This window comes from Misgurnus anguillicaudatus, chromosome 24, assembly GCF_027580225.2.
Source record: "Misgurnus anguillicaudatus chromosome 24, ASM2758022v2, whole genome shotgun sequence".
In the NCBI taxonomy this organism is placed as follows: Eukaryota; Metazoa; Chordata; class Actinopteri; order Cypriniformes; family Cobitidae; genus Misgurnus; species Misgurnus anguillicaudatus.
Window position 1 is genome coordinate 30,281,912 of NC_073360.2, and position 19,261 is coordinate 30,301,172.

The 19,261-nt window shown below is 35.6% G+C and overlaps 1 long non-coding RNA gene across 1 annotated transcript; it reads left to right on the forward strand.

Annotated features, from left to right (window-relative positions):
* On the forward strand, positions 1–18,755 carry LOC129438360 (uncharacterized). Its single transcript, XR_008642527.2, has 5 exons — positions 1–668; positions 5,071–5,175; positions 5,295–5,397; positions 8,075–8,222; positions 18,275–18,755. It is a non-coding gene; the product is annotated as an uncharacterized lncRNA (long non-coding RNA).
* The last annotated feature ends 506 nt before the right edge of the window (positions 18,756–19,261 follow it).

The following is a 19,261-nucleotide window of genomic DNA, read 5'->3' on the forward strand; positions in this document are numbered from 1 at the left end:
CCCAGGTTGGAAAAAGTGAGTTACAGAGCATGCTTGTATGTGTGTGTAAAGGTAGGTCTCTTTCTTAATAGCATATGGCCCACGGCTCTTCACTGTGTTGATTTAGTGGCCTGATCCTAATCCGTTTTGAAATGTCAATTTTCACGTAATCAAATCACGTCTATATTTAGTTTCCTGCAGGCAAGTCATTACGTTTTATGTTTGTTATGCTTGATAGCGTAGCCAGAGACGTTCATTCTGACATAACCTCAGCTTTAGAAACTAGGAGTCATTTGAATGTTGCAATTTAGTAAACTTGTAAGAATATATGGTATATTTGATTTATTCTTTAAAGTAGTTTAGTCTGTAAATGTAAAAAATTGACAGGATGATAGTCATCTAAGAGAGATTTTCAGTTGCATTGCATTTATATGGGATTCTCCGAATTGTGCTGTTATTCTTCATGTTTTCCCAGTAATGTTCTTCAAAAGAGTGACACTACTTGGTGTGTGTGTGTGTGTGTGTGAAAAGACACTGAGATGTGGATTAAAGGGAGCTGTGCAGCTGTGCAGAGCTCTGAGACTTGAAGAGAGAAACCTGATCGGATGAGAAGTTCGGACCGAAGACGAAACATAGCGCATGGGTGCAGAATAGCAGAGACTGGACGCTTTTTTCAATCTGCAGATACAGTGAGAGAGTTTTCTCATGATGTTTTTTTAGCCATTGAGAGAAAAAACATGTGTGCATTTCCATCATTATGTGAGATCCTGAAAAGTAAAAATTCCCACTCTATACCTATAATGCAATTGTATGTTGGGTGCACCTGTCAGCATCTTAATGCTTGACAGTACAGTACTGTGCATAAGTCTTAGTCTACCACGACACCAGTGGCTTTGTTGGTAACACTTTACTTGAAGGGGTGTTTATAGGACTGACATGACACCTTCATAATCATGACACGTGCCATGAACATGAAAGAGATTTTATGCACGTTTATGACAACTGTCATTAAATGTCATTCTTTCAATTGTGTCATTTTTAATGCAAAGATGACATTGTTTGAGATGTCTTTTTTATGACAACATGACATTAACCAATACATCATAACTTGACATGACAACTTGACATTACCAAGACAACATAACTGACCACTTTTTACCAGTGATACAAATCAAATGTGTCATTAAAATGTCATTTAGTGTTAATACTCTCATTACTCTCATTATTTTATAACAGCATCATGAATATTCTTTAGTTTATAATGTTTTTTTATTTCCTTCAAGTGTTAGAGAAATAAAATCAATCATCCAATAATAATAATAATAATAATTAAAATTGATAAAATTATATATTTGGAGACCGATTCACCTAAATTTAAATACAATAATGGGTTAAGCCATGCAGCGTTGGGCCCGTATCGCTGGAAACAGTTAATTACATTAAACTAATTAAATGTTTTGTTAGTTTTTTCTTTGTCAGAAAATTTCAAAACCCTTTGTGTGAGGAAGAACAAGTTCTGTTCGTTTTTTATGTATTATGCGCATACATAAAGTCAAGTATAATATTTTGATGTGTCTGTTGCATTTTGTTAAGGTATAACACTTATTGACATTTTAAAGGATAATTCCGGTATTTAACACTTTGAGTATCATTTCTGGTTTGTTTTGGATGAACTACAGTGATGGACACAGAAATTTTGACAATGGGTCGTGTCTTGACTTTTTGACTCGTTTAGAAGCGTCTCTTGACTGCTTCAGAATGGAAGTCAATGGCCATGCACAAACATGTCATTAAAACAACACTTAACGTTCATTTTCAAAACTGTGCTACTCACCGAGTGGTTCGTGGTGTTCGTTGATGATTAAAAACAAATATATTGGCGCAATGTATGATTTTAATACGTGTTATTTGCTATAGTGGAACTATTTTTTCAGATACCTCACAACCGCGTATATACTTCCACTCTATATTTGAGTCTGAAGCGTTAGCACACACCCGACCACTTGATGACGACAACCCCTTTGCCGTACAAAGACGCTGAACGGAACTCGGTGTCTAGCGTATAGACAGTCAAAATCGAGCTCAACTTCAAACCTAAGACTGGTCACTGAGCCATAAAATATGGGAAAAAGCCTGAGAGAAAGCAAGCGAAAAAACTACAACCACATGTAAACAGACCCTTTTTCCGTTTCCAGTGGCGGAGTGATATATCAGCGAGCAATGAGTCTTCCAAGAGAAGTCAATTGAATTTTACAAAATGCCAAATAAAACATGATAGAAACTGTATTTCGCTGCACTACTTGTTTTTAAACATCAACGAACACCACAAACTACTCGGTGAGTAGCACATTTCAATGTCCATCACTGTAGTTCATCCTAAACAAACCAGAAATGAGGCATGGGGCCCTATCTTGCACCCAGCGCAATTGACTTTGTCAGTGACGCATGTATCATTCATATTTTGCACCGGCGCACAGCGGGTTTTTCCCTCCACAGAAAAACGTCGGCAAACTAGGGAATGAAATTGCGCTCCCTGGGCGGTTCACCGTAAAAAAGGAGGCGTGTTCTGGCGCAAACCATCCCTGATGCTATTTTGCAGTTTCAAAAAACAATTGCGCCACTGACCAGAAAAAAAACTAGTCTAAAGTCAGTGGCGCGTTGCGCGTGGTTCATTATGCTATTTTAAGGGCGCATGCTTAAGTTGACCATAATGTATAGCGTGCACAACGCGCATTGCTTATCTAATCTACACAGATGCAACAGTTATTTTTGCAAATCATATATTGTTACAATAAAAAATATTAACACATGAGATAAGGGAAATCATTGTGGTGAGCATTGTGGTGATAGTTTTTATTTATTTTGTGTGGCTGCGTTAAAAAAATTATCATGCAAATAACGATTAAAATATTTTCATAAGTTTGTTGTGTGGCTGTATTACGTTTATTTTATGTAAATAATTATTCAAATGTTTTCATAAGAAACCTTAATGTATGTGAACTTGATTTGTAAGCGTACTTTGGGGTTGGACTGCTTGCGTTTCTTGGCTTTCAGCGGTGAGGGTGGACGCAGCGATGTCCTCTGCTGGCGTCAGGTCCTGTGTAGAGGCAGATCCACCTCCCGTTACATGGCGTGCCCGATTTATGCTGGCAAGCTTGGGATTCCCCGTCTCCTGACATCATTGTAGCGCTTGCGGCGCAACGTCTTGTGGATGCCAGCTGATGAGACAATTGTGGCTATTTCCTCTCACGCCTGTTTAACCGACGCTGATTTGGGCGGGTTTCTCCCATTCCCATACAAAACAACTTATCTGTTTTTGACTGCTCTTACAAGAACGTGGGTCTCCTCGGCTGTGAACCGCTCCTGGCGTGCGCCTGGTAAATCCGTCATAATAGTAGTAACCCACCATGGAACTTGCGCACTTGCGTTTAAAGAGAATGTTGAATGACGTTCTGATTGGTTTATTTGACGTTACGCCCAAACCACACCTATGAATAATGAACCTACTTCAGACCAACCCCTTATAGATTTGCGCCTGGCGCAAGAGTTATTTTCTCTCGCCGGGAAAATAGCAACAGCGCCCAAGATCCGCCCACAAAGTCACTTTGCGCTTCGCAATTGCGTTTCAGATCGTTAAAATAGGGCCCTTAAAGTGTTGAGTACCGGAATTGTCCTTTAATGACAAATTATATTTTTTTACCACTGCAGTTGAGGTCAAGAAAAATATTCATGATGCTGTTATAAAACTATTTGACGGAGTATTAACACTTAATGACATTTAAATTACAGTTTAATTTAATGTTAACCCATTAAGGTAGTTTCTTAAGTTTTTATAATTATTCTGCTGTCTTGTTTATGACAGATTTATGACAAGTTATAATGTATTGGTTAATGTCAAGTTGTCATAAGAATGACATCTCAAACTATGTAATCTCTGCATTAAAAATGACATAACAAATGACACTTAATGACAGTTGTCATAACATGCATAAAATCTGCTTTATGTTCATGGCACGTGTAATGTCATGATTATGAAAGTGTCATGTCAGTCTTTGGAACCCCCCCTCTTCAAGTAAAGTGTTACCGATTTGTTGTTTTTGCAATGGTATAATGGTAACATATGTATTTTTTCTCAGTCGTTTTATTAGAATACAACCAGAAAATACAGAATATGTGTACATTGTATGCAATTTGTAAAATATAGAAAAAGATGTGTTTAGTGTCAAAAGAGATGCACTTAATATTGATTTTTGCCTGAAGAAGCCATTTGGTTCTGAAAATTGTCATTTTTAACATTTTGTATACATATTTAATTTATTTGATGTTTGTCTTTTAATAAATAGAGCAACACATATGTGGATACACTCTAAAAAAATTGCTGTAATTTTGCAGCTGGTTGCCAGTAACTTACTGTAGAAGATAAAGTCAAAAAAATGTTTCATGTTTATTTAACTTTGAACAAAATGTTGCCAGTAAATAACATAAATGTAAAATCTACAGTAAGTTACTGGCAGCTAGTTGCCAGTAATACCCATTAATACTGTAATTTCTACAGACATTTTTTACAGTGTAGTCATTAAAACTTTACTAAAACAAGCTGGTGGTGGCCTAACACTTTTGCACAATACTGTGTACTGTATATGAATGCCAAAAATCTAGGTACAAAACGTATCTCTGGGGTGGTACATTTTCAAAAAGTACACTTTTGTATCTAATGGTCCATATTGATACTTCAAAGGCACACATTGGTACCTTAGAGGTACATACTGGTACGTAAAAGGTACATATCTGTACATATAAGGACCTTTTTAAAAGGTTCCATCCCAGTGACAACTTTTGTACCTTTTTTCTAAAAGTGTGCTTTTATATAACTTGACATGACCCAAGGAATAAGGCAAAAACAAGTTCAAATGATTCAAATATAAAGCTAAACAAACAGAATACAGTTGATGTAAATGATAAAACTGTAAAATGTTAAATGCTCTTTCTCATTTGAAATTTGTTTTGATGAATAAATGTAACCAGTGTGACATTTAGCCTGACATGTTTTTTCCGAATCTTAAGTCATAATCGCTTGCTCCAAACCACTAGTGACTAAGTCCACCTCACAGAGAGAGAAACAGAAGGAGAGCATGAGAAAAATGATGATGACGATCGTCACCATGGAAACGGGCAGTGGTTATACCCCAGTTTAAGGTAAACTTCCTTTCCACCCACCTCCCGGCTCCTTCTCCCCCTGCTTCTCTGGGAGGAAATTAGGGTTACGCTCCCACCAGCGGGCCAAATCTAAAGTTTCCCCACATTTATTCTGAAAGGGAAGCACAGCCAGGAGTCCCTCAGGTTACTGATTGAACGACAGAGGAAAGACTGGAGAGCGAAAAGGTGAAGAACAGATGAAGAACACAGATAAACAGAATGGTAATTTTACAAAATTGGGGTGATTGTGTCCCTTATACATGTGAAAAAAATTATGTTAGCACTTTACAATACATTTGTATTTGTTAGCATTACCTACATAAACAATATTTTCACAGCATTCATATTTTTTAATGATAATGCCATAACAATTAAATATGATAGTTCATGGTGCATATGAACTGATATTACAACTTTTAATTACACTGTTTCTGTAGAAATGACAGTATTACTGGCAGCTGTTTGCCAGTAACAGTTTGTTTCAAGTTAAATGAACATTAAACATTAACAAGTCTTTGTCTTTACATAAAACTAAAGTAACAGCCTCATGCAAAGCAATTCTGGGAACCGGAATCTATAAAGGAAAGAAAGGTTGATGAGGATTTTTGGTTCCCAGAGTGCTTTGCATGAGGCTGTTAATTTGTGGTTTTATTCTGTAAAGACTATGGGGTGGTTTCCCGGACAGGGATTATCTTAAACCAGGACTAGGCCTCAGGTTAATTAGGAAATATAACTAGTTTTAACAAACATGTCTTACTTAAAACAGTACCAATGTGCATTTTAAGGCAGAATAAAGGGCACTGATGTATTTTAAGATCTGTCAGTGCAAGTTGTTTTCAGTTTGGACAGCGCTTACATTTACTTTAGTCTAGGACTAATCTATTCCCTGTCCGGGAACCCCTCCCCCCCCAAAGAATTTGGGGTGCTTTCCTGGACATGGATTAGCTTAAGTCAGGACAAGGCCTTCGTTTAATAAAGAAATATAACTAGTTTTTACAAACATGCCTTACTAAAAACATTACTTTAATTCATTCTGAGTCGAAACAAAGTGAAGAAAAAAGTTTTACGCTGGAGACAATAACTTACGTCATCGTCAGGGGGGGACTTACCCATTAGGTCGGCAACTGCCTTGGGCCACGAGCTACCAAAGGGCTTTAAAACGTAGGGGTGTACTTAGTGAGCTGCCACTTTTTGCCCTTGTATTAAAAATTTTGTGTGTGTGTATGTATGTATATATGTATGTGTATATATATATAGTAAAGGGGGCATAGGTTGGGTTTTGCCTTGGACCCCCAAATCACTAAATCCGCCCCTGGTCATCGTTTACTTTGGGGTTTCTACCTTTTGCATATCGTTATGAACTAATACACACTTACACACACCAAAGGAAATGTAAAATCGTGAATCGGACCATAGGTGCTCTTTAATGCTGATAACCAACCAGTTAATAGTGAGAATTGGAAACTATTCTTATAACTTACCAAAGTTAAATCAACTATTGTATTATATATAATTGTTCTGCAGTCCGTACACAGTATTTAGTTCAATTACATCAGAAATAACTGTAATTAAATTACTGGAAAAATAAGAGTAATCCCTGACTTTACTTTTTAAAGAAAAAGCAATTAAATTAGTTTAACTAATTACATAGTTACACTCAACACTGGCACACTGCAAAAAATGACTTTCTTACTTAGTATTTATGTCTTGTTTTCAGTAGAAATAACTAAAAATTCTTAAATCAAGATGTATTTTCTTGATGAGCAAAATTAAAATAAACAAAAGAAAATAATACTAGTTTTTAGACAAAAAATATACAATTTAAGTGAATTTGTGCTTAAAACAAGCAAAATTATCTGCCAATGGAGTGAGAAAATTTTACTTGAATTAAGTGTTTAAGAAAAAAGAAATCTTATTTCACAATTTTTTTTCTCACTCCATTGGCAGATAATTTTGCTTGTTTTAAGGACAGTTTCACTTAAATTGTATATTATTTGTCTTAAAACTAGACTTATTTTCTTAGGTCATTTTGCTCATCAAGAAAAAGCATCTTAATTTAAGAATTTTTAGATATTTCTACTGAAAACAAGACAAAAATACAAAGTAAGAAAGTCATTTTTTGAGGTGCATTAACCAATATTAACAAATACAACCTTATTGTAAAGTATTATCAAAATAACTTTACTAATGGACTTTAACAATGATTAGCTGAGACCAATAGTATATGAGAAAATAAACATCAACACAATCTTTTATCAAAATGTTTTGTGTCTGCCAGATGATCTAAAAATTTCACTCCACTTCTCAATTTACAGTTTTACAAAATTTTGGATAATAAATGAATTAAAAGTAAATATTGATAAGTTCATAAAAAGTGGATATTTGTAAAAATAAGACTTCAAATATAACTTAAAATCTCAATCTTGTACTTTTACTTTTAATAATTATTACATATTCTTTATAATAGCTTGGCTTCTTTTATGTATGTTAACATTTTAAACAATTATAAAACATATCAGCAAGTAAAATAAAACCAAGTAAAACATTTTTTTTTTAGGAAACTATATAAAAAAGTAGCCCTCCAAGATTGTTTTATCCATCGTGGTAGCCCTTGCTCACAAAAAGTTTGGAGCCCCGTGATCTAACCTATAATTCATCCTCTAATGCCACAGTGACATTTTCCCAAAAATTTGCTTCAAAAATCATCACATTCAACTGGAAATGTGTCCTGTTTCATAGAATGACCCTAAAGACGAAATACAAGAAATAATGGAGAGATTATAAGAGAGTGAGCTAAGGTGTGGGCCGAGGACCGTAGATCCACTGAGCCGTGTGATTGCTCTTATTGTAGAGTAAACATGGGCTGACAAGGAAAACACTAACGCTTCCTCTTTCCCAGAAGCCCACTGGGGCTCCTCAACAAAAACACTGACGGAGCGCAGCGTGTGTGGCTACGGGGCCGATCGAACCCCTCTGCATGTGAGAAGGAAGTTATGACTATAGCCCTATGAAAGATGTCTTGATCTTCTGTGGACCTGAGAAAAAAGGTAAACATGGCTTATATCAGTGGTTCTCAAACTGGGGGCCCTGAGATGTTGCCAGGGGTCCCCAGTTTAATTACATTTTATAATACTTTAATTTATTATAAATTCTGTGTTGAGAAGCACTTATTTATACAAAACGCTGTAGAAAAATAAGGCTGCTCGTGGAATAACAGCTGCCAAACTAATGACAGGAAATACAGATATAGTAGATGCGATAGTGACAGACTGATTACATTTAACAAAGATAACAGAGATCATAACAGGCAAAATGATTAGATAGAGCTGTGAGTTTACGACATCATAAAAAGATAACAACAGCATGCTTAGGGTGAATATAGAGATGCAGTCATAACTGCATGAGGCAAACAAATGTTTGTTCATAATAATTATAATTAATACATTTGATTGTTGTTTATTTAATGATTAAACATCAGTTTGTACATGTAGGTGGTGCTGATACTTAGGGATTTTTACACACTGCAGGATCTGAAGGGGTTAAAACAATATATGTTTACTTAAGAGGAAAAATGATGCAAGCGTTTATGTCTTACAATTATTATTATTTTTTTGCCTAAAACAGGAAGTTATTTGCCAAAAAATTATCCAATCCAAAAAGAGAACAAAATGATTTTTCTTACTCCACTGGCAAACAGCTTTTTCTTGTTTTAAACACAAATTTCTAAATTGTAAGATTTATCTGAATTTAAAGCATCGTGAATATATCTTGTTTCAAGGACTGAGTAGGAATGAAACTTTATTGCAGTACTTTAATGCACAGTGCAGTTAATTGTTCATTCATATTTACTAAGACAAAAGCATTTGGGTCCCCCTAGTGGTTTCTACAGCACGAATATTTTGAGATATGACAGCATGATTAAGAAAGTAATGCCTATTTGTTATTTTTTTATATTTAGCAATGACTTAAAATTATTGTTTTATTCGTTCTAGTTCTGCACGTCTATTGATTTCCACCAGCAGATGGCACTATAGCATTCCCCTCACATACTAATCGCATTTCATTCATGGTTCATTCAGATGCACTTAGGGCAGGCTTGCACTGTAAAAAATATCTGCTGCCTTACATTTTTTTGGTTGAATTATCTCAGATTTACTAGTCATGTCAACTTACCCATACTTCAAAAAATATATTTATATTTCAAAATATACAATAACTGGCCAAAAATGTATTTGCTGAAATATATTTTGGAATATGTATACAAAAATATATTTTTCACAGATATTTTTTTATATTTTGAAAAATATTTTAAAAGTAAATAAATTTTAAAGCATTAAAAATATATTTAGCTTTCCATATATTTCAATTCAAGGAAATATATAGACGGTTTCAGCAGTAACAACATAAACAAGCGGCTGTCGCGGTCCGCACGTAACTTCCGGTAAATTCCGCTAATAATAAATAACAAAAAAGTACTTTAAACGTAGTTTATTTATAGACCGTTTCAGCAGTAACAACATAAACAAGCGGCTGTCGGGGTCCGCAGTAACTTCTGGTAAACTCCGCTAAGAATAAATAACAACAAAGTACTTTAAACATAGTTTATTTATATAACAAGCAAAAAAACAACACATAGATTACATAGGAAACCAAAACATTTGTTATTTTCAACGAGGCATTTGTTCAAGAGATCAGTTTAGCAACTATTCAGACCATTAAAAAAACGAAACCGGAAGTAAGGTTCGGATCCAGAAGTGTATCACGTGGGTCCGATGAAACCGTCTATATAACAAGCAAAAAAACAACACATAGATTACCTAGGAAAGCAAAACATTTGTTATTTTCGACGAGGCATTTGTTCAAGAGATCAGTTTAGCAACTAGTCAGACCATTAAAAAAACGAAACCGGAAGTAAAGTTCGGATCCAGACGTGTATCACGTGGAAAAACTGTAAACATAACAGTTTTAGAAAGGTTAAAATTAAATATATTTTTAACTTCAAAATATACTTTTTAAAATTAACTTGATTAAAATTTTTACAATAGGATGTAAAATTAAAAATGTATTTGCTTCCCCTTGAAATACATTTTGAAATATATGTTGATATGAAGGTTAAAACTAAATATATTTCCAAATTTAAAAATATATTTAACTGAGAATAACATTCTACAAAATGTATTTAGCATTTACTTAAAAATATATTTTTGACCGGATAATTTTTTTGTTTTGTTTGCTGCTTTAAATTTTTTGTTAAATCAACACCGATTTTCAAGTCATTTAAACATACTATTATTTGTCTTGATAAGAGATGAGTTGCTACAACTTGTATAGTTTAAAAAGTCAACTTCATTTTACAAGTTATAACAACTCATCTTTAGTCAAGATAAATAATAATAAGTTAAAATTACTTGTGAGTTGATTCAACAAACTTATTTAAGGCAGCAAAGTTTTTTTAAAGTGCAAAACCATGGTTTTACTACACTGACCATGGTTTAGCTATGGTTTTTGAAAACCATGATTGTCAAAACCATGGCTATTTTGCGGTTACCATTGTTTTACTAAAGTAACCATGTTTTTTTGTTTTTAACTGAAATGGAAAAAAAAGGGTTAATTTTCATAAGGGTTGAAACTGAACTCTTCAGGACATTGGCCCTCCAGGAGCAGGATTGGACACCCCTGACTTGAGACATCCGAATCCACTTTTGCTAGTTTAACGACAGAAAAAATGGTTGGCAAGCCAGGCGCATGGTCCAAAGTGTCTATTCTCCTAATGAGTCAAGGTTTTGGACGTAACATCCAATAAACCAATTAAAATCTCACATTAACTTTAAAGCCAGTTGCGCAGATTTTTTTTAAAGCAAAGACCGAACTCTTCTTCAGAGAGGAAACCAATTTCATTTGTCATTACTGCACATAGTTAATTCTGATACATGCAAAGACGATCCATAGGCATCTTTATCATGTTCACAATAATAACCTTTTACATCGTAATCCTTTTATTTTTAATATGTAGCATGTTTGTGTGCTGCTGCATGTCTTGTGTGTAATAAGCAGAGTGTACGCAGGTTGTGCAGGCGCCTACAGGTAGCATCGCTGATTATTGATTTTAAATGGATTTCTCCAAATAGCATGCCAAACTTTACCTGTCGAGTAGAAACTTCACGACTGAGGCATCAGTGGTAAGCCCAACCTGTGCTTTTAGCGCACTCCAGCGTGTGAAATATTCTTCCAAAAACACTCTGGTCTTCTTTCTTTCTTCAGAGGCCTTTCTCTTCTTGTCATGCAATTCATAGACACTTTTTCTATTGCGACACTCAGACATTTTGTAAAAAACACGGTGAGAATGCGAGCTTCAATGAATGGCTTAAGCCGTAGCCCACCACACATATACACCTCAAAGTGCGCATGTGCAGAAAGCGAACCTAGGGATGAGCACGTACGATGGCCTTACATTAACATATCACCAGAATGATTGACAACTGGGATGACCAATAGTCTTGATGATCCACCCGGAAAAAGAAAATCTTCCGCTATACCTTTAAGTAAATAAAACTGACTTTAGACCATGTTTTAGTTGATCATGGGCGGCCTCGTTTTCAGTTGCCTTAAAATAGCCTACAACACTCCTGAACACCTTGTTTTCAGACGGCTAAGCTAGCAAGAAACCCTTGCGTTGCCTCTGGCATCGCAGTGCGCCAGGTGTAAGATAGGGCCCATGGTCGTGTGCACGCGAGCGTGTGCTGGGCAGGCTTCCCATTCGGTTGTCAAAGGCCTGTAATTTCTGGATTGTTATTCTCCTTTTGAATCTTTTTTGCTCTTTTTCTCATCTCACCCCTTCTGGTTTGGACTCTCTCCAGATCTAACCTCTTTGAGGCATGCACACTCTTGGTCCAAACCCTGTACACACACACACACACACACACACACACACACACACACACACACACACACACACACACACACAACCACACACACACACACACGTATAGTGTTGTGTTACTAACACATTTAAATGCACACACACACACACACTATAGGATTAAAGGCATTGAACACATAAACAAAAAAACATTAACACACACACTACATTGTCGAGGTTTTGTTTCACAGCACACACAATGAGCACCAGGAATTTTAATTTGGGTTTTGCACACATTCAGTCACCTGCTGTGCTAAGAAAGCATTTGATCGGTGTGTATTTCTCGCTTTTTCAAAAAGCAGCAGAGTGATTTTCTCTTGTTGTATTAAATAATTTGCTAATGGCTGTGTGTGCATTAAATATTGTGTTATAGTTACGGTGCTATTGGTGTTCGTCTTCGTCTCTCAATAAAAGAGGCCACTTTAAACTGCCACAGCATTCATTACCCATAAGCCATCTGAAGTCTCAACAATTAGGGTGCGGCCCCAAGACTGTGTCCCATTCACTTTCATTCACACTGTTTATGGCAGTTGTTCAAACTGGGGGCCGTGGCCCTGAGATGGTGCCAGGGGGGCCCCAATTTAATGACATTTTATGAAAAACATTAATTTATCATATATTCTGTGTAATAAACCTCATAAAAATAAAGCTACTAATCAACATCACTACATAGTATAATTTAAAGGAACAGTATGTAGGATTGTGGCCAAAACTGGTACTGCATTCGCAAACTTGTGGCTAAAACTGGTACTGCAATCACACAACTGGTTGCCAATACACAACAACATAAACATCAGTTGAGGGCTGCAACTCCACTTTTTAAATGACAATATCCTGGCCAGACCACTGTTGTGACTAATATAAGTATTCAAAATGAAAATGATTTCTTAATGTCTAGTGACATATCAGGGCCATTTTATGATTAATTGATATACATTTCTTACATACTGTTCCTTTAATGTTTTGTTTAATTAAAATTTTAAGTTTTGAAATATTTTATGTCATTAAGTTTCTTTGGGGGGCCATAAAGAGATGCACCGTACACAAGGGGGGCAGCACGCCCGCGGGCACCATGTTGGAGACCACTGCCTTAAACAATAACATTTTTCTGTAGATCAAAAGCATAAGAGTGCTCTAGTCTTCATTTAAAGGAAACACTGGTTGAAATTTGGACTGGTTTGGGGTCTCATTATGGGCTGGAGAGGAGGTTAGTTTATAAGTAACGGGGTGCTTGCCAGGGCCCCCTTGAAGCGAGAAGTGCACAACAATCCGGAGCTCTGATTGGAAAATAAGGTTGTCATCCGAGGGATACTGACAGCCAACAAAGAGCCAAACACTCAATGTCTCTTACAAGCTTTTTCTTTATTTGTCTAAATTGTGAACATGCATGTTTTATTCTAACATGAAATATATGCTTTCCCACTAAATATTTGTTTTTGTCATGTATGACAACGATGATAGTACAAAAGCAATGAGGTTCAAGCACCTGTTCTTTGGGGTTTTATAGGGTTAAATGCATAAACAAATACAAACAAAATAAAGTAAATAGAAACCTGCACTTAATTTGCACTAAAATGTGAACTTGTGAGTAATATCTGTTTGTTTGTGTGCACATGTTTGGACAAAACATAAGAGGAGGGGCATATATGCAGACCCCCTCAAAAGACCCCCAAAAGTTTGAACTCTCTCAACTTTAACACTCCCCATCCCTCATATCTCCAACACACACACGCACACATAGACCCAAACATCATATACAATTATGAAATGGTGGCACCTCAGTTTAGCAGGGCAAAGATGATCCGTCCGCACCCAGCAAAGCAAACAGTAACCAATGCTAATCCACATAACAGTCATACATACATGACATACATTAAACAAACATAGGCAATATTATCCCAATCGATCATCTTTACTCACCTCTAAGGTCTTGACCTGCAGTACATCCCCCACTAAATGTACTCCTTTATCTTCGTCTCTCAATAAAAGAGGCCACTTTAAACTGCCACAGCATTCATTACCCATAAGCCATCTGAAGTCTCAACAATTAGGGTGCGGCCCCAAGACTGTGTCCCATTCACTTTCATTCAGACGTATATAAATGCAGTAGGACGATATCGTATGAACATATGCAAAGAAGTTTCGTCTTCTGTTGCATACCAAAGTTCAGGTTCGGTGACCTCCTGACCTGCAAATGTATACCGCAAAAAGATTGACCTCTTGACACCTTTCGAGACTTTACACAATGCACTTGTTATCACTTCTTCTTTTTAGTACATATTGCACTTTTCCACATCCCTTATTCGCTTTCATTCATTTTATATACACATGCCTACTTTGCACATATACTTTTTCATACTCCATATATTATAAGATTCATTCTGAGGCAAATTTACTAGAGATCACAATTCTCTAATTATCTTGTTTTCCTATTTTGACATTTTTATATTTTTTACTTTTTATTAGGGATGCATCGGTACAAAATATCTGTGCCGATACCGAATACTTAGAAAGACATCCACCAATCCATCTGTTTCTTGACGTAAACGTGGGTGCCGCCATCTTTGGGTTTTCCGGTTTATGACTTCCGGTGAGTCACTAAAGCTAATGGTAGTTTATTGCGAAGGACACAAGTGTGCCGTTTTGACTGGCTGTTTAATGTTTATTATTAAATCCAAGAAGACCGACATAATTTGTGCAGTTAGGGGTTGCCATAATAGATGATACAAATGCAATAAATCTTTACAAAACATTTGTTTTAACCCCATGCACAAGAACTGAATGTGTATGCGGCGAACATGCAATCATGATCTGTATTTACAAATCCATCCAGTAAAACCTTTCATAGAAACTGCCAGTAAACAATAAATACAATAATTGTTTAAAAACAACTAATATTGTGCTAATAAAAATATGCTGATTTAGCTCATTTATTTCTTCTGCTATTATATATTATTACAAAAATGCGATTACAGTACAGAATATATACGACATAATCAGCTTAGTTAATGTTTATAATAGTAATGTGTTGTACTTTTGTTAAGTTTTAAATGAAAAAGCAAATACTTTAAAAAGTAAGCACATAATTTTATAAGCTCATGTCTCCACCTAGTGCGTAAGAAGAGATGTAATAATATTTTCATAAAATGAAAACAATACTCAAAGTAGGTTAATATGTTTATTATGGTTTGTTCAAATAACTTACAATGTGTTGAATGAGAAAGATACTGCTGACTGTGTTGGACCGCGAGAAGCTTGACGTGTCGTCATAAGCAAGTGCATTAAAAAAATGCCATTTTAAAAAAACTTCACACCAGAAGGACAGTTGTGACATTTTATACCAGCCCCATAAAAGTTAAAAACACGAAGTCTTGGTAAATTCTATGTACAAATTCTCGACTGACTTTCCCATTGTAAAGATACTGGTATGTCTCTGTGCTTTTATATTTGCGCATTGAAGTCACCTCCGATCAACAACACAAAATGATTGATTATATGTTCATATATCAAGCCTCTTCTTAATTTTATCCTCACACCGGTTCATACATGGCAGGTGTAGTAAATATGAACTGTTTTATGTTTTATGCATGCTCCCACTACACTGGCTGGCTATTGAAACGGAAGTTTCGGACCGGAAAGAAAATACATCACATCACTTACTTACGCGTTCGAGAAACAGGTGGATACTGATAAATACAGATAATTTTGCTTTTTACTGCTTGTTTCAGAGTATTATTTTGTGAAATCCTTGAAGTGCAGACTATGTTTGATAGCGGGAAAACTTGCTTTTATCTGCCGATACCAATTATAGGCTGATACGTCATGCATCCCTACTTCTATTTTTTTATTCCTAATCTGTATAATTCTTTATTGTAAACTGTGGGGAGAAATAATACCAGGAATTTTACTAAATGGCGAACTGTGTTTAGTTGTGTGCAACCAATAAACTTTTTATTGTTTTGTATACAGCTGGTTTATATAGGTAGTGTATTAAAGTTCTATATGTAATTTAAAGTCACAATGAAACAGAAGTAGCGATTGTTTTATATTCCCCATCATGACGTATATATAGGGGTATATCCCCCTAAGGGGGGAAAAGTTAGGGCGATTGTAAGGGCCCACGCACTTTGGGGGCTCCCAAAGATATTTTTTATTAGTAACACTAGTAGTAGTAACCCTATTGATATTATAAATGTATTTAACATAGAATAATTAATACAACAAAATTGTGGCTTGTATCCGCATTTCCCGCAAAATGCATTTTCCCCCTTTTGCTGAATGGTTTCGTCCAGTCTTGCATAGCCCCACGTCCATTTGAGATGCGCGCACCATCAGCGGAGGCCCGTTTTGTGGTGCGGGGCAAAGCGCAAGGACATCAGAAACTAAAAGAGAGTGCAGAGAGAGAGAGAGAGAGAGAGAGAGAGAGAGAGAGAAATGGGCTGACAATTACCCAATATTTATTAAAGAAAGGTAACTTAACGTTATATATAATTTATTCACGGAGCTTCATTTTGACATAATGTTAGTGTCAGTTATAGCCATCCGCTAACAATGGTCAATTCAATAGGTTACGTTTATCACCGCTATAAATTAGAAGGATATCATTTTTTTTCAGATATATATCTTGAATTTTTATTTTTGGTGCAAAATGGGAGTGGTAGGGGGCCCAACCTCATATTCTTTCTTAGGGCCCAGAATTGCTAGAGGCGCCCCTGCGTATATCCAAGTGAATCGGCTACTGAAATGAGAATAAAAGGTTGTGCGGGACTTGAATTCGTCTATCGAGTATTTATTGGATCGTTGGAAGTTGGTTGCTATTTGCTAATCGCTGTGATCTTTTTGTGGGGCCCAGCCCAATACTGTCAACATTGGGATTTAAAAATAAGGGAAATTTCTCAAACCACAACACCTCCCCCCACACACCCACAAAATACCTAACAATTTTTAAATCAATATATATTTCTTTAAAGAGCAAAATGACTTGAGACAATAAGTCTAGTTTTTTTAGACAAAAAATATCAAATTTAAGATAACTTGTGCTTAAAACAAGCAAAAAATCTCTCAATAGGTTAAGAAAAATTCTTGAAATAAGTTCACATTTTTCTTAAACACTTAATTCAAGAAAAATGAATTTAACATTTTCTCACCCCATTGGCAGATTTTTTTTGCTTGTTTTAATCACAAATTGACTTAACTTTGATAATTTTGTCTAAACACTAGACTTATTTTCCTAGGTCATTTTGCTTATCAAGAAAATACATCTTGATTTAAGAATTTTTAGCTATTTGTACTAAAAACAAGACCAAAATACTAAGTAAGAAAGGCATTTTTTCAGTGTATACTTTGTATTGTTTGTATGACTCTCTTGCATCTGCAAGTGACTTGTTATACACATAGGTAGTAGACGTTACATTCCTTAACACCTTCTGATTTAAGCACATGATTTTTTTAAATAATAAAGCTCACAAATAAGTCATTTGAAAAAAAAAAACATAATTTTTCAAAAAAGTAAAGTTTTAATTACAATTTCATTATGACTTCCAAACAATCTTTGCCGTCTAATTGAGAAAATATTGATGTAATGCTTCAAATCTCAAAACATTGTTCTGTTATGTCAACAAATCAATGAAAGATATGATCCGTAAAAGGTGTCACCTTAACATTTAAGAGTTAGTTTTATATTTCAAACATCAGGGTGGAGTCCCTACAGAAGTACAGAGTCGTTTGGAAACGTTTATTAACGGTTGGTCGAGTGTGGACGTCATATCGAAATCCTCACTTCCAGTTCTCCAACATAGCATTTGTGCAAAATATTACCACATGTACAGATGGCATAACATAAAAAAAAAAATGGGGAAGAAAACGAGTGTTTGTCTGTGATAAACTGATGGGGGTGAGCCAGGATTGATGCTCTTGGAAGACAGGATTAGAAAGATGAAACTATTAAATCAGCCCTTCTCCCTCCCCCTGTCAAGACGCATTCTGCACCACTTGTTTGCCTTTAATGTTCAATGTTCTGTACAAGTGTGTGGGATTTACAAGCTATCAATTATGTGATCATGTTTTCTCCGACACTTTCAACACGTGCTGTCTGAAATCTTTTGTTATGTCAGATAATCTGATTGATATATCTCAAAGTAAAAGGATTTCTTTAAAATACTCCCTTTTCTCTGTCATTAGGTCTCGGAGACACTCCCCGACTGAAGAGATGGTACAGTCTACACACATAGAAGCATAACGCATGACTTTTCAGGAAAAACAAGACTTTTTAACAACTTGCTTAAATGGGTGTCAAAAGGTTAAAAAGGTTGACCTCAATAAAATAAACCGCAAAACCCGTACATGTTCTCTGACAGGTGAAAAAAATAACTAATAGCAAAGTTTGAATCAATAATCATAACAAAGAGGAGTGACTCAGCACTTGGCCAGACTGCAGTGTGTATGTGATATGAAATATTACACAATGAGTAGTGAAGTGAAATAATAATGGCCATATTTCATACTGACCCTAATAACCTTCACTAATGAAAATTTCCCTGTGGTGCTGTCAAACATTCAGAACATTGTGCTCTTTCAGTTTTCGTATTTTACTTCGAGCTTTTCTCTGTTTTCAATAAATGTCCAGGTGACATGCAGGGGCGTCATGCACCGGTTTTCCTGAAGGGGCATCAGCAGTAATCCTGGCTCACTTTGTGCCTTAAGATAACCTAGTAAAAAAAATTTAAAACGACCAAAGCAATTCAACTCACTTTTTACAGATATTCGTTAAGTGTAGACACAAAAGTTTTTGTCTTGAAACAAAAGAAAACGTCCAATTCTTGATTGGACTGATTTCTGCCGCATTTTTAACCAATCTATTCTTATGAAATGTAGTAAATAGCATGCAGTGTGAAAGTCGTGCAATACATATACGCCAAATTGCAATTTGTACACTGTAAAAAAACAGCATGAAGTTAAAACTTTCAAGTCAATTCAACATACTATTTTTAAAGAGAAACTATGGTCCGATTCATAATTTACATTTCGTTTGGTGTGTAAGTGTGTATTAGTACATGTTAACGATATGCAAAAGGTACAAACCCCCGAAGTAAACGATGACGCGAGTTATCATTTTTAACGTGAATCTTTTTCTTGGACTACAACAAACACAGGCAACAGTTTACTTCT